The sequence below is a fragment of the Amphibalanus amphitrite genome, unplaced genomic scaffold, assembly GCF_019059575.1.
Source record: "Amphibalanus amphitrite isolate SeventyFive unplaced genomic scaffold, NRLGWU_Aamphi_draft 000063F_arrow, whole genome shotgun sequence".
NCBI classification, from domain to species: Eukaryota; Metazoa; Arthropoda; class Thecostraca; order Balanomorpha; family Balanidae; genus Amphibalanus; species Amphibalanus amphitrite.
Window position 1 is genome coordinate 1,296,111 of NW_024881559.1, and position 16,119 is coordinate 1,312,229.

Below are 16,119 nucleotides of genomic sequence, written 5' to 3' on the forward strand. Positions count from 1 at the left end.
ATAATCCGCGCGTTTCCAGGCTTTTTGTTGTTGGAAACGCTCCAACATGTGAGACCATGTTTGTCACATGCATGCATAAATATGGGTGTCAAGGTCATGTGAAGGTATGGTCAAGGTCATTAACTTTTGATTACCTTGGTTTACTTTTTCTAGTTTGATATTTTTCTGGGATAGTTTTTTTAGCTTATTTCGAATTTTGTCCCCATTCGAACATTTAGGAAGAAGTTTGGGTGCCTACGTGACATGTTACGAAGCTGTCAATGGTGGATGACACCCACTATGGATAGCCAACAGGACGCCTACTGGTTGACATGATCTAGCCTTCTCAACCTAACTCAAATGCATGAATACATCATCTTTATCAGAACTAACATGATAATTAGCACCGCGAAAAACGCAGCTAGCTCAATTTACGAAATTCTAGCGGGTCCCAATTTGGCCCAATAACCCAATCTTTTTGGTCATTGACCTGACCTGGTCGGTCAACCAATGGCCTATAGGATCTTGAAATTGGATATCATCGGCTTCCTCTCGTCACCGACAGCACGCTCGCTTTTTTCGCAAGGCTCTCTAGCTCGATCAGGGGACAAACGGCAGGGAGGTGGTGGAGGGTCTGCATCGGACCCTCCCCCCTATCGTTAGACGCTGTAAAAGGGCCAATATGGGCGAGGGTTATTTTGAACTGAAGATATCTCGGAGCAAAGACGCGGCAGAAGTCACAAACTGGTGCGGCAAAACTTTGATCTCACTCGGTGAGAAATACAATTCACTAAATACAATTCACTTGGTCGTCGTCGGAGCTGCTGAAGGATCAACAGCCCCTCGCTCGGTCCCTTATTTGTCATATATTTACGCATATTTCGCACTTGTCAATGAATTAATTGTTTTTCTTATGTCGATTGAGCACCATGGCCGGCTGAAACTTGCCTGCAATCCTATATATAGACGGAAAGACATATAACCTTTTTACTTCGGCACAAGTGACGCACTGCGACGGTTTTTGGCGCCATTTTCAATCGATCTGTCCAAGACTGGAGCCGATATTCATGATATGTGATGTTTAAAAGATGAAACTCTGAAATCTTTTCTGCCATGGGCCGCAAGGAGGTTCACCGTGAGTAGCGGACTTTTATTGTTGAAATGTTTTAATAATTGATGTTTTTTGCAAATTCGTCGGCCACCAGCGTCGTCCCGGCTCGCGTTATTTTCTTTGCACGAAGAACGTGACGTTGTTGCTTAAGCTCGTCGCATACCGAAGATGTGGTATTAATTCATCGTTGAAGCCTCACTGTTCAAGTCGCCCAAGCAGTTTTTGCCTGATACATAAGTTTCACTTTTGCTCTCGCCGCTAGTTGACGCTCCCTGCTTCTGGGTCGCAAGTCCATCGCGGCCGAACCACCACTGGCGTCATGCAACGCCCAAGACCGGATCCCATTTCGGCCTCGTATTCGCTGTGGCTCCTCGTAGTCATCCTCCTGCCTCTCACCTGCCTGTGTTTGCGACAAAACCTATCCCCAACGGACCGAGACTACACATCATGTTTCTTACCGTTTCAAGGGACCCATGCCCTGAAAGTTGGCAAAATCAAGACCGTCTTCTTCAGACGCCGAGCCTCCTACAGCGCGAACTCCGTTGCCACCAGACAGCACGGGCGGATCACTTTTAGCTGCTCAGTGCTTTTGGCAGGTGACATCGAGTTGAACCCAGGCCCCAAAACGCAAAAGAGCACCTCCCAAGACCAGTCAGCTACGACCGATTTAACTTGCGCTGCTTGCCCGAGCAAGTCGACCAGGAAGGCGGCGATAATATGTCGCGCCTGTGGAGACCGATGGCATACGTCTTGCGCAAAGCTGACTTTGACCCAAGCACGTGCTCTCAGGATATGGCACTGCAGAACCTGCCTTGGAGCAGCGACTCTCACACATGCTGATCCATTGCAGCAGAGCAACGCGTCGCCGGCGGGTACAGAGCCAGCTGACCTTGCCGAGTACCTGGCCGAGCTAAGGCGCGCTACTGTCGTCATCAAACAAATACCGAAAGCTGCTCGGATTGCTGCCGCCGATTGTCTAGCCAAGCTAATTGACGAGGCAATTTCCGAACGGAATTTCAGCACATGGCGCCGCCTATTGTCTTTCGCTTTTGGGGCTCTCCGTGCACCCGCAAAAGCAACAGGAGAGCGGCGTCAGTCGGCGGCGACCAAAATCAAACTCCAGATCTCCCGCTTCGAAACGGGAGCGGATCTCTCGCCCACCAACGATCGACGGTCAAACCATCAGCACTCCTCAGATGACCGTCTTGCTCACCGGGTACTCTCCAAGTGCGCAGACGGCGACATAAAAGCAGCATTAAGGGCCCTGACGTCTACAGACGATTTTGTTAAGCCAAGCTACGATGTACTTCAATCTCTCAAAGAAAAACACCCATCAGCGCCTCTTGACGAAGCACTCCCTCCGGCACCGCAGGACGACCGATTCCCTCCATTACAAGTCACCACGGAACAGGTCCGTTCTGCCATCAACACGATGCCGACTGGTTCAGCTGGAGGTCTGGACGGAGTAAGACCGCTTCACCTACGGCAGCTCATCTCCACCCACGCTGCAGAGCCGGGCCGCCGCCTGCTGACATCTTTAACCGCACTAACCAATCTAGCGCTGGCGGGACGCATACCGGAGTGTGCTCACAGCGCCTTTTATGGAGCTGCCCTCTTTGCCCTCCGCAAGAAGGACGGTGGTCTACGCCCCATTGCCGTAGGTAGCGTTTTTCGCCGCCTGGCCTGCCGCATTGCTGCACACCACATGTCAAGTGTCCTTGGCCCGGAGCTCAGACCGATCCAGCTAGGGGTGGGGACCCGCTTAGGCTGTGAAGCAGCCGTCCACGCGGTTCGCGAGTGCATTTATCGCGCACAAGATGCCTCCGCACCCTCTGTACTGGTTAAAGTGGATGTGCGAAATGCCTTTAACACTATCAGAAGAGATGTTATGCTCAAAAGTGTAGCCGATCGTTGCCCAGAAACGTACCGTATTCTGTATCAATCATACAGTACACCCACCCCCCTATACATAGAAGGTGACGTGATCATGTCCCACGCTGGTGTACAGCAAGGCGACCCGCTCGGCCCAATAGGTTTTGCCTTGGCCGTCGACTCCTGCGCAAGACGCCTGCAATCACCATTAAATATCTGGTATCTTGATGACGCAACTCTTGCCGGGTCAGCCAGTGTCGTCGCGTCCGACCTCCGTTTGCTTCGCCAAGAACTGCCTTGTCTTGGCCTCGAATTAAACAGCTCCAAATGCGAGCTCACCCTTCTGGGTGATCGGCTAGCTGACAAACGGGCCCCCGCTATTGACGATTTAAAAAGTTATCTCCCTGGGATAGTAGAAACTCCCTTGCACAGCCTAACCTTACTGGGCTCTCCTCTCCACGAATCCAGCATCGTCACTGCCACGGACGCTGCCCATGATATGATAAAGACACTGTGTAGCCGCATCCGCTCCCTTGACACCCACACAGCCTTATTCTTTTTAGCCCACTACATTGCCGCGCCCCGGCTACAATATCTCCTGCGATCTAGTCCCATGTACTTAAACAGCACAGGATTGCAGGCCATTGACGCCCTTATGCGGTCGGCCCTTACAGACACCTGCAATGTTAGTCTAGGAGACGAAGCCTGGAAACAGGCTTCCCTCCCGGTTCGGTACGGGGGTCTAGGTGTTAGGTCAGTTGAACGGCTAGCTATTCCCTGCCACTTGGCATCTCTGACTGAAACGTCCTCTCTGGTATCCTCTATTCTCAGCAATCAAGGGAACAGGTACGACGCCATACTGGCCAGAAAACCCGCTCTTGAACGACTTCTTCCTTTAATCGGAGAGGCAACCCTCCCCGACCCCTCTACACCAGGGCAGCAGAGGGCTTGGGACGACCTGGCATCGGAGGCTTGCTGCAAACAGTTACTCCGCGAAACAAATCAAGTCCACAGAGCTCGTTTACTTGCCGCCTGCCAGCCTCACACAGCCGCATGGCTACAAGCAGTACCGGTCCCCAGCCTTGGCCTCTTTTTGGACCCGGAATCTGTTAGGATAGCGGTAGCTCTCCGTCTTGGCGCCCCTATTTGTGAGCCACATGTCTGTCGCCTATGTAGCTGCCCGGTCGACAGATTGGGACATCACGCCCTATCCTGCAGCAAAAGTGCTGGTCGGTTTCCCCGCCACGCTGAGCTTAACGATTTGGTGAAGCGCAGCCTCGCTGCATCTGGCATCCCGTCCGTCCTCGAGCCCACGGGACTTGACAGAGGTGACGGCAAGCGTCCTGACGGGCTTACCACATTCCCTTTTAACGGTGGAAAATGCTTAGCCTGGGATGCGACATGCACCGATACCTTTGCTGACAGCAGCCTGGCAAAATCGGCAATAAAACCGGGATCAGCGGCCCGGGCCGCCGAGGATCGAAAGGTACAGCGGTATGCCTCTTTATCAGCCCAGTATCTCTTCGTTCCATTGGCGGTCGAAACATCAGGCGTTGCCGGCCCCAGTGCCATCCGCCTAGTCCAGGAACTCGGCCGCAGGATCACATCAGTGACCGGGGAGAGGCGCGAAACGGCTTGGTTATGGCAAAAAATATCTATTGCCATCATTCGCGGAAACGCAGTGGCAATCAGAGGCTCTGCTTATCTTTCCTGCACTGTGAGCCCCGCCCACTCCGCCTTACCACCCCGTGTACCAGCTTTCCATCACACACAGAAACAACAGACTAAACATGACACTCGCAACATCTCCCTTACACCCCCTCTGACACTTTCACCAGCTCCACCCAACTCAGCATCAGCACCATCTCCATCTGAAAGTCACGACACACTTACAGCATACCATACACCAACCGGCCACCACGATATAGTGCCATCACCCCCAAAATCCATCAGTCCAATCTCAACTCGCCTGGCAAAGTACAGAAAAATGTACGAGGAAATGAGGGCCAATTTTGAAACACAAGATCTCGCTCTGAGCCGGGATCCTCTGGCTGACCCAGAGCTGGCTCCCTACCTGGTGCGCGGTGTGACCCAGTGCTCTGCTATATCGTGTTTAGCTGAGCCTTAGCGTTAGGTATCTGTGCATTATATTGTATCCGTTGTAACCTGTATGTTGGTAAATGTTTGTTTCTAACAATGTAATGGTTTTTCACGTGTGTTCCATTTTTCTATTTTTTCCTAACATGGTACGTCTAAGCCAATCATCAATACCGTCCAACGTCGGCAAAAAAAGCAAAAACGTCTTACTTAATTCACTAAGGACAACAGTCTAGGAGTCTTTACTCATCTCTAACTTGAATCTATTCAAGCCTTAAAAGGCAAAGTTGGGGAGTTGGTAAGTGCTTTGGCAAAAACGTGGGAGACCAAGGAATGCCTTCCTCATTCCTTCTGTTTCTTTCTCCAATGTCTTGCTGTCTGTAGAATAGGACGACTACCAATGATGTCATATCATACTTATTCACTTGTTCCAATAAATTCAGAGGCTAGAATATTTTAAATGGAATAACCTTCTCTTCAAAATTCTAAAAAGTGCCTGTTCTAAAAAAATCTAAAACTCCCTGCCCGCTTTCTCTCCCCCTATCTTGCCACCTAAAAACCCGCGCACCGATGGGGGTCTGCGCCAACCTAGGACCGACGGGGGGGGGGGAAGACCGCCCCCTTGAGATCTCGAGAACGAAGCAAGATAGCGACAAGCGGTAAACAGCATGGGATACGCACGGACAAGGTCTACAATTTTTGCTAAGATCATTTTCAGGTCAGGTCAAAGATGACGTCACAGGGGTCAAAAAAGTCAAAATGGCGACGCTAGATATGGAGAGTTTTTCTGGAATAACTTTCGAACTATTCAAGATAGGAACCAGTATAACGCCTTTTGGGGCGACTAACGGAGCGAGCGAGAGGGTGGGCCTTGCACGTGCGAAATTTCGAGGGGGTACCTCCAACTGACTTGTGCACGGCACCTTACTAACCGGTCTCTAGCGATGCACAGTGGGGATTTTTCCGATCTAGCGCTTATTAATTCCAAAAATCTTTTTTGGATTTTTGTTTATTTTTGTGTCAGTAGGGCTAAGAAATGTCTGAATTTTTCATATATGGCATTGTTTTATATGTATGTCCACAGCAAAACTAGGAAAAATGCGCCCAAAGTTCACACTCATGCGTGATTACTCAATGGGCTCAGCAAGGCGCGAAAGTATAGCTCAATTTCATTGTCCTGTCCTGTTGGTTTTTATCTTGCGAGGTCTTAAAGTTGCATATCGTCTGAAAGGCATCTTTATTAGGAATGAAATGGCAAACAGAAAGTAGGGGAGAGCGGGGAGAGTTGTATCATGTCCAAGTTGCGTCAGGGCGAATTGTGCCAAACTTATCCAATGGATGGCGCTCGAGACACGACCAGCCGACGAGGTTTTCCGGGCGCCATCTTTCCCTGTTCTGTCTTGTGGCTGAGTGGACTCGTCTCGAGGTGAGAGCCATGTTTTTTTTAATGTCATTCTAAAAAAAAATAAGTTGCAAGAAAATGTGTGTTTTGGGCATTTAGATGTGCACGAATTTGAAAGATCTCCGTAGCGGTGGTGAGGGTAGGTTCTAAGGCTGCGTGAGTGAAAACCAGGCCCATGTCACTCCACTTTTGATGACATCATAAGGGGGTCACAGGACAATTAATGGCGCGGTGCGCCACAATCGCTCCCAAGCTACTGGCCAACAGCTGCCATTTTTGAAAATATTATTTTGAAATAAAGTTTCAAGTAATGAAAATATTGTAATAAAGTTGTAACTTAAATCTATACCATATCTAAAAACTTACTGAAAAATGATTTATCCATAGTAAAAATATAAGCTCGATGCGTTTTTACGTTGCTTTCCTGCTGTTGCAGAGGGTTTTTAAATCGTCTATATCTTCAAAACCGGCCATTTCTTAGCATATTGCTGCTCTTTTTTGTCGCTGGAAAATTAGTTGGGCTTTCCATTGACATCAACGGCTGAGCCGTATGTGCAGAGTGCCATCAATAATCTTCAAATGAAGTTAGTCATTTTTACGTTGCAAAGGAATGGAGTACCCCTTGCGAGCATCAGGGATGACGTCACTCAGGATCTGTCTCTGATTGGTCGGCGGGGGAGTGACTGTACCTTCTATAGATGGCCTTGGTGAAAACGGATTTCTCCAGCTGTCCGCTGTTTTTTCTAGCACGAGGATGTTTTTTCCAAGATGGCGGCTAGGTACATGTTGTATCAGAGCCGGGTGGGGTATGTTGTAACATGTATGTATGTATGTATGTATGGGTATGTTGCTTTTGCTCGCGAAAGCTAAGCCCTGGCTCGCGTTTGTAGGTAGCTAGTCAATGCTCGTTCCATTTCGGCACAATGTGTTGGCTTCTTTGCTCTTAACGGGCCACTTTTGCGTCTAGTCTGTCGATGTTTCGTTCGGATTGTATTGACCTAAGTTTGGTGTAATAAAGTGAGGCCTTTGAGCATACCTATACATTGTATTAACCCCATTTAATGTTGTTGTTATGTTCAAAACCAGTAGCAAGCACACTCCCTGAAACGTGAAATAGTGATACAAATTACCCCACCATGTGATTCAACTCACCCAAGCCATGGGGCAAGTTGTATCAAAAATATTGTTCTATTCGGCAGACCTTAGAAGAAAAACTGGTAGAGGTAGCGGAAAAGTTACTTTGCACAAAAAAGCAGAAGAATCAAGGAAGGGGATAGTATGGAAATAATGAGTTTATCACGGATAGTTACGAGGTTATGGGTCTCGGAGTAAAGACTGATACAACCCACCCCACTCTCCCCTATACCACAACCTTACTAAGGTCACAAAAATGCCCTTTACAAAAAACCCTTACAGACACCATATTGAAGGAATGGTATTCTAAATAAATGTAGGAAATCAACAATGTTCTCCACACTTTTCCACTCCGAAATATATCCTATCAAATTCGCCACTTTCTCCTGCACAAGACAACGCCTATAGTTTGGCTGCCGAAACTTGCCTGAACACGGAATATTCACATTAGAGTATCTTAACACCCTACTCGAGGAGCGCTAGGGCAAACAGCACGATATAGGTATGATCCGGACATAGGCGAATAATTTTACTTCGTGATTTATATGATGCATATTTTCTGAGACACATTCATTAGGAATAGGATGACAAACGTAAATTATACATACCGTAACTTTATTAACCATCGCACTTGTGGGGAGGGGGAGGGGGAAGGGGTCGGATAAAACCCCATGGTTTTCCACAAATTACTCGCGCAAAAAGCGGCCGATCGCGCCGAAACTTTCGGTGCCCTCGAGATCATCAATTTTACATCTAACCTAAAAATTTCATGACTCTGACCCAGCTGACTTTTGACCTGTGGCATATTTCTCGAGACCATGTTTGGCCGGAATCGCGATTCGGCGTATGCTAGCTCACATTATCCGCGGTTTCCAGTCTTTTTGTGGTTTTAAACGTTCAAATATGCGAAATGATGTTGGTGCCATGCATAATGGTGGGTGTCAAGGTCACGTGAAGGTCAAGTCAAGGTCATTGACCTTTTGATGACCTTGGTTCACTTTTTCGAGTTTTACTTGTTTCTAGGGTAGTTTTTGGTGCTGATTTCGAATTTAGCAGCCATTTGAATATTTACGAAGTAATTCTGGTGCCTTCGTTCCATGTTACGAAGCTATCAGTAGTAGGTGACACTTCTATGGATGGCCGGTAGGACGCCTACTAGTTGATCTAACCTGACCTGACCCGACCTGGCCTAAATGCATAAAGACATCGTCTGTGATCAAAGCTAACATGAAATTCGTGATCAACACCCCAACATACCCCGTAACACCCTAACTTTGCGAAGTTTCAAGAGGTCTCGATTTCCCAACTTTAGTTGGGTCATTAAACTGACTTGGAAAGTCAGCTTATGACCTTGGACTATGAAATTGGATATATTCGGCCTCATTTCGTCATAGGCAGCACGCTTGACTTTCCGCGAAGCTCTAGCTTGATTAGGGGCCAAACGGCTGAGCAGGGGGTCCAATTGAACCCCCTATACTATGTTGATTATGCACATTTACAGGTAAAATTCTCACCAGGACACACCAGCCAACATCTGTGCACAATCTGGCTACAATTCTACCTATGGTTTGCCCTCTACGAATTAATACGTGCTAGATCGGAAAAATCCCCACTGTGCGATGTGCCAAATTTGAGCACAATCGGACCAGCCGTTCTCGAGATCTGGAAGCGGCACCTTGCACGTGCGCGCGTATTTACAAACTGCAACCGAGCTCCGCCGTAGGGTATTTTATTTCCGCCGTAGTATATTTCAGTTGGGGTATTTTCTACCATACATCTGCCTGAGCTTGAGGTAATTACAATTTGTCGGCGACGTTAAAAATGATGCACCTTTTTTCGCAGTATAGGTTATCGCATGTGCATATTTTAGCCTTTTTGGTTGCGCTTTTCCCTTGCCCGTATAGGGGTAGGCGTTGAGCGGACCCCATCGGTTTTTCGTGAGTAACTCGCGTAAAAACCGTCCGATCGCGACGAAACTTTCAATACCCCTGATTTTATCAATTTTACTCCTACCCTGAAAATTTCATGACCCTGACCCAAATGACCTTTGACCTGTGACCTATTTCTCGAGACCATGTTTGGCCCGAATCGCGATTCGGCGTATGTCGGCTCGCATTAGCCGCGCGTTTGCAGTCTTTACGTGGTTTCAAGCGTTGAAACATGTTATATGATGCTGGTCCCATGCATTAGGATGGGTGTCACATGAAGGTCAGGTCAGCTCAATGACCTTTAATGACCTCGGCTCACTTTTTCGAGTTTAGCATGTTTCTAGGCTAGTTTTTGGAGCTGATTTCGAATTTAGCAACCATTTGAACATTACAGGGGGTGTAACGAAATTATCCGGACATCTTTCTTCCCGCTGTAATTAAAAAGCAAAACATTGTGGTACTTTTTATTTTGACTGAGCATGTAGCCACCTTTCATAAACACACAGTGGCGAATGTTTTGGAGCATTTCAGCCAATGGATTCTCCAGCACACTGGCTTTGATGCGGACCAACGCCGTCTAAACCTGTGCCTGCGGTTGGGTGGTGCTTGTGGCGGGCGTCTCTTCAGTCACCTGCTGAACAAGAGCCCACAGGTTTTCGATTGAATTGGGATCGCGACTTTTTCCAAGTCATAAGCGTTAGCCCAGAATGATTGAAGGTTCTATCGGCATCACTTCCCGTTCTTTTAGGGACTTTTAAGTAGCGCACCGCCCCGCATGAAGACAGCGTGGCTTGAATCAGGCATCAGTGCGCGTTCAGAAACCGAGCCCTCCTATACCGTCTGGTTGAGCGCCTCCGACTATTCATTGGCCAGTATGTTTCTCCGGTAATACTTACGTTGATGGTGGTATTATGTGACACTATGTCCTATTGGAGGATCGCTAAGCAGCTGAACATGCTCCAGTTCTGGATATTGTCCGGATGTTTGACGGCGGCGAAGGCCAGCAAGTTCGAGCGGCTGGCCGCCCATACATGGCCGATTTGACGGTTCAAAGGAAAATACAGCACGAACGGCTACCCATCCAACCAGACCACCTCACCCTTATCATTCTTCAACCAGTGGACGCGATCTGGCGTGAGGCGAAAGGTGGTGAACTGGTTGTTTTCCCGTCAGTTTCGTTGTCTTTTTCAGTTTGAAGGGCACTAGAACCAAGTTAAAGGGCGGGTAGCGGTAAACCATGATATGGGATCTCTTATTATCTGACTTGGTAAGAATTCGAGTCAATTTGCGGATTGGTTGGTGCCGTTTCCTTGCCGCTATCTTGATGACTCTCCTCACCACTTGACAAAGGGCGGCTTTTGTGGTCGCGACCAACCGATAGAAGAGGCACGTATTCATCCAATATTCCCACTTCTAACATCAGAAAGGATTAGAAAACTGTGCAAACAGATATGGCGAAAAAATAGATGTCCGGAATCGTTACACCCTGTACTGAAGTAGTTTTAGTGCCTTCGTGACATGTTACGAAGCTGTCAGAGAAAAAATAGCGTTCTGCCCCTCCAACTTTTGCTTATTTGTAGAGCTTCGTTGCTTAGCAAACCACTATGTTGTTCGCATTGAGGAGCTTTGAAATGTCTGTGTAATTCAAAATGTTAGTTCTGTAATTAAAAGAATTGATTCAGTGTTGCACATAATCTAACTTAACAACCGAGCATTGCAGGTTTGACAGCTTTTTGCCCCACCAGCACCACCTTCCCTGGAAAAGCTCCACCCTTGCCTATGGGGCAAAACATAAGGGACAAAAACACAAAACAAGACAGATAAAAAACAAAACAAAATGAACTTATTACCAAAATCAACCTGACCAGGTCTTACGGTCTGACCTGATCCTAACCGCCTTACTTCACCTAACTTAACCCAATTCAACCTAACCTACCACAACACCTGCAGAGGTACCTTCCTGGAAAATGACGCCCAGGGAGCTGTCCAACTTATTGGAATTTTACCATGATTGCTTGTCAAAATGTGTGTCATCATGCTCTTGTTTGACAAAAAAAAGTGTAATAAATGTGACATTCAAAAATGGTCTCCTGACTGTTGAGTGATCAGAATATTCAAATAATCAGGGTACAATGCTGTGCATCATAGTCCACACTAATCATGTTGTTTTTGTGTAGGCCCTATGCGCATTATTGTGTACACTGCCATGTGCACCTTAAGGAAAACAAGTGACTGGTGGTACATGAAAAAGGTTGTGCAACTGTGAAGTTCATGCCCTTGGTCTTGCTGGAGTCAAATGCCTATAGCTATAGCAGGATCATACACTGTGAATTGAAGATATTGGCACAAAGTTCATCCATAATTACTATGCTTAACACCTGATGTAAGAAGCAACATAAATGCCCAGATGATACAGCTCTCTGGTCAACATCACACAAATTTATTGACATACTTTGCAGGTACATATTTACAATCATAGCAAATACTTTCAATTTGATTCAATTACTAGGTGCTAGTAAGCTTGCATTTTTGTAGGTACAATGAACATATATTTAATCATAAAAAACTTTCTTGTGGCAATGGCATTCATCACATACCTTTTTTCCGAACAAGTACCTATCTACCATGCAATGATTCTAAATTTTATCCGCAATCCACCAATATCTCAACTGACACATTGAAATTGAAATACCCTTACAAAACCTAGAACTGTACAAAAGAAGAATGCAATGTTACAAAAACTATGAAGTTCTGAAGTTATTCTCACATGCTGGAATGTTGAAACTCTACTTTTGTCGTCCATTTCCACGTTTGATTGTGATTGAGCCATCATATAGAAGTGTTTTCGCTCTTCAGTCAATAAGCTTTTGCACAAATCTTGAATTTTTACACATCATCTTGAACCATGCTCCAGTCTTTCCAACAAGGTACCATGGAACATCAAAGCAATTTTGATTTGTTACAACAGCTTCAGATCATAATAGGCTTGAAGTTTGTTACACCATTTGCCAGACAAAGCTCTACAAAATGTGTATCAATTCCCAAACTAAGCTATTGATTATATCAGTATTTGCAGTTTCCACACAATGCTTCATAATATTATTCGATTTTTATATCAAGAAACCCAAATAATCCACAAATTGTTATTGAAACACTCCCACACTTCAAGAGTTCACAGCAATAACAATACAAGTTCAGAAGCAAATAAACATTGCGCCAGATTTCGTATGAAACGCGCCATCATCCAGAAGTTTCTACCACAGACGGTAGCTCAACCGCAGCCGTAGTGCGAAAACCCCTGCCCACCTTACCCCACGGCGGAGCTCGGTTGCAATTTGTAAATACGCCACGTGCGCACGTGCAAATTGGGTCCCAACAGACTTATGCACGGCACCCTACTAATTGGTCCCTAACCGTGTACCAAATTTGAGCGCCATCGGTCCAGCCGTTCTCGAGATCTGGAAACGACCCCTGCACGTGCGCACGTGCAGCAGCACCCCAACTCTGGCACATGGATATGCAGTGCCTAGTGGTTGCCTACCTACATGCCAACTTTCAGCGCAATCGGCCAAGTAGTTACCGAGATATTGCAACAATTACAAAACTGACACCTCTTCGTTTTGCACGTAGCACGTGCATAAGGGGTCACCCACATGCATCGGGAATAGTCCAATACTTGGTAGAAGGAATGAAGCTACCCTACAAATATTACCGCGTGTAAATCGGTCAAGTGGTTGCTGAGATATAAGCCTCGCAAAAGCGTCCGCACGGCCGGCCGGCGGCCGCCGCTCATACTCAGAAATTTCCGTTAATCTAAGGAAAGACTACGCTCGCTTCGCTCGCTCCGTAACAAACTAAGGGCATCATTGTGATCCTCTCGTCAATCCGCATCGAATGATATGTATGTTGACCTCGAAAGGTCAAGGTCAAAGGTTGATCTCAGGTCACGTGACCTCGAGGTCATCATGTATATCATTCGATGCGCCTTGACGAGCTGAACACAATGAGACCATCCGCGCGGCTTTATCTTGTTCCTGTACGGAGTTATTGGCAAAAAAAAACTTTGGTGACCTTTGATGACGTCACATGACCTTACAGCTGCCCAACAGCAAAAAAGACCTCAAGGCAGTGAAGGTTGATCGTATATGAGGTCAGGTATGGTTTATGGGGCCATTCCGACCCGTTTTAGTGGTAAAAACAGGGAGTTGATTTTTTCCCCATTGACTTATAATTGGGAGTTTGAGAAATTGACCTGACCTTAGGTCATCGATATCAAAATTCCGAGATATACAAATTGTAGCTACTAATGATCTTATAACATCCTGCAACTTTCAAAGGCCTCCGACATCTACTGTAGCTCTGGCACGGTGACAAAGTTGCAAAAAAGTGACTTGAGGTTGGGTCATTCAAAGTGACCTTGTCACCTGACCTTAACCCGCGCCGGGCCGGTGCTCTGAGATCCGCGCCGGGCCGGGGGGGGGGTGTCTGAACACCCCCCCCCCTTCTAACTCGGCTCCTGGGCCACGTAGCGATACGCGGTATAAGCGGCAATAGAAAGAACGTCCAAAATAAGGACGAAAACACTTCGGTCATTTTTTGGGTCAGGTCAAAGGTCAGGTCACCAGAGGTCACCAAAGGTCAAATGTTCACTATTTCAACATTTTGGAAACTGCCAACGGCTATCTCGGGAACCGATAGAGCTACAGCGCCGCAGAAAAGCGCATTCGATAGCCCTTTTACAGACCTTTCTGAGTAATGTTCTCAGATTTGACCTCAGGTCAACGGTTTAGCCTCCAGAGGGCAAAAACTCTAAAAAATAGCCGTTTTTACGAAAGACGTAATAACTTTCGGCAATAACTTTTGACTCAAAAGAGCCATGACATTACTTTTGCCACCATCGTGTTCCTCTCGTCGAGACGCGTCGAATGAACTAAAATTTGACCTTGAAAGGTCAACTTGAAAATTTGACCTCAGGTCAAGGTCATGCCTGACCGGAAAAGGTCATGTTGCATATCAGTCGATCCGCAACGTCGAGCCGAACACATCTAAGGCGTTTTCAGCGCTCTAGCACGTCTCTGTCAGAAGTTATTAGCGAAAAACTGTTAGATTCTGTTCGTGACCTGAGATGACCTCGGGGACATAACGAGGGGTCACAGTTGCCATTTTCCGGTTCAGTGTGTCCATTTTACCTACATCTCGATGTTTGAGAGTGTCTAGAATAGCGTTCGCTCAAAACAGACGCTTTTCAATTTTCTCCCATTGACTTATAATGGAGAGGTCGCCAAATTGACCTGACCTTAGGTCACCGATATCAAAATTCCGAGATACACATTTTATAGATAATGTTGCTCTAATCAATCGCTGAATGTTTCAAGGCAATCGATCAATCGGTGTAGCTATTACGAGCATTCTTATCTTTTCTGAGGTGAGGTCACTTGGCGTGACCTGGTGACCTGACCTAAGGTGACCTGGGTCTGAAATTTTCACAACATTTGCGGAAAAGATGCACAAACAGGTGTGCCAAAAACGGCGGCGCTCCGCGCCGCCGTTTTTGAGATATCTGCGAAAACCGCAAGGGGGGGGTGTTCAAACACCCCCCCGGCCCGGCGCGGGTTAAAAGTTAGGAGGTTCAAACTTGCACACCATGTGTAAAATTGATGAGAGAGTAGCCGTACCAAATTTCGCGGTTTTCCCGCTATCTACGAAAAACCTCAGGGGGGGGGGGGTGGATATCCGCCCCCTGCGCGGGTTAATTAACGGCAAATGTGGCGCTATAAATATTTATCACTTGAACCGATGAAGGAACGCCTCCGAAATACATTCAAGTGTTTTTGTAACTTTTGGCAATTTTTAGAATTTTTAACAGAAGGTTATAGCATTAAAAAAAAAAAACACATAATGCTGTTCACCAAAGTACTTCGTCATCAGAGGCTAGAAATTAAACATAGTTACAGCAGCGAGTGATAATGCGTATGTAGGCAAGAGGCATGCATGAACCAACTCTGCTATAAATAAAGACCTATAGAGATCACAGCAACGCAACGAAATGATGTGACGTCCCTGACAATTCTACCTTCATCAGCACCAACTTCAGGCGCACGTTTTCATCACAGTCACAGACCACTTCCGTCAATGCGTGGTCACAAACAGAAGAGGTAATCTTCCATCACAGGGCTTTAAAGAGCCACATAGTTCTTCCGAAATTGACCATTTTACACCAGATTCATCTAGCGCAGTGGCCACACCTAATCTGTTGATCCCAGTTTTCCAAGCCGTCGACGTCGGAAGCCGGTTATGTCGGAGAGTTTTATTATCAATTGAGGTTGGGCAATGGGCAATGCCCAGTGCCCACAGAGCAAGCAAGGTGTTCGGATCAAGGAATACAGCACGATGGTGATTCGACGCTTTTCTCACTTATTCGACTCAACCTCCCGTCTCTCTCCTTCGACCTCATAAAGGAACCCCGGCAGTGCCGTGGCCTGGCCGGGCCCGCCTCCTGGCCGGGTCCCAGGGCTGTGCTGGACGGCCCCCTCGCCGCGCTGCGAACTAGCCACACTGCGCGCATTACCGCCACCGTCCCGGAAAGGAGCCGCGGC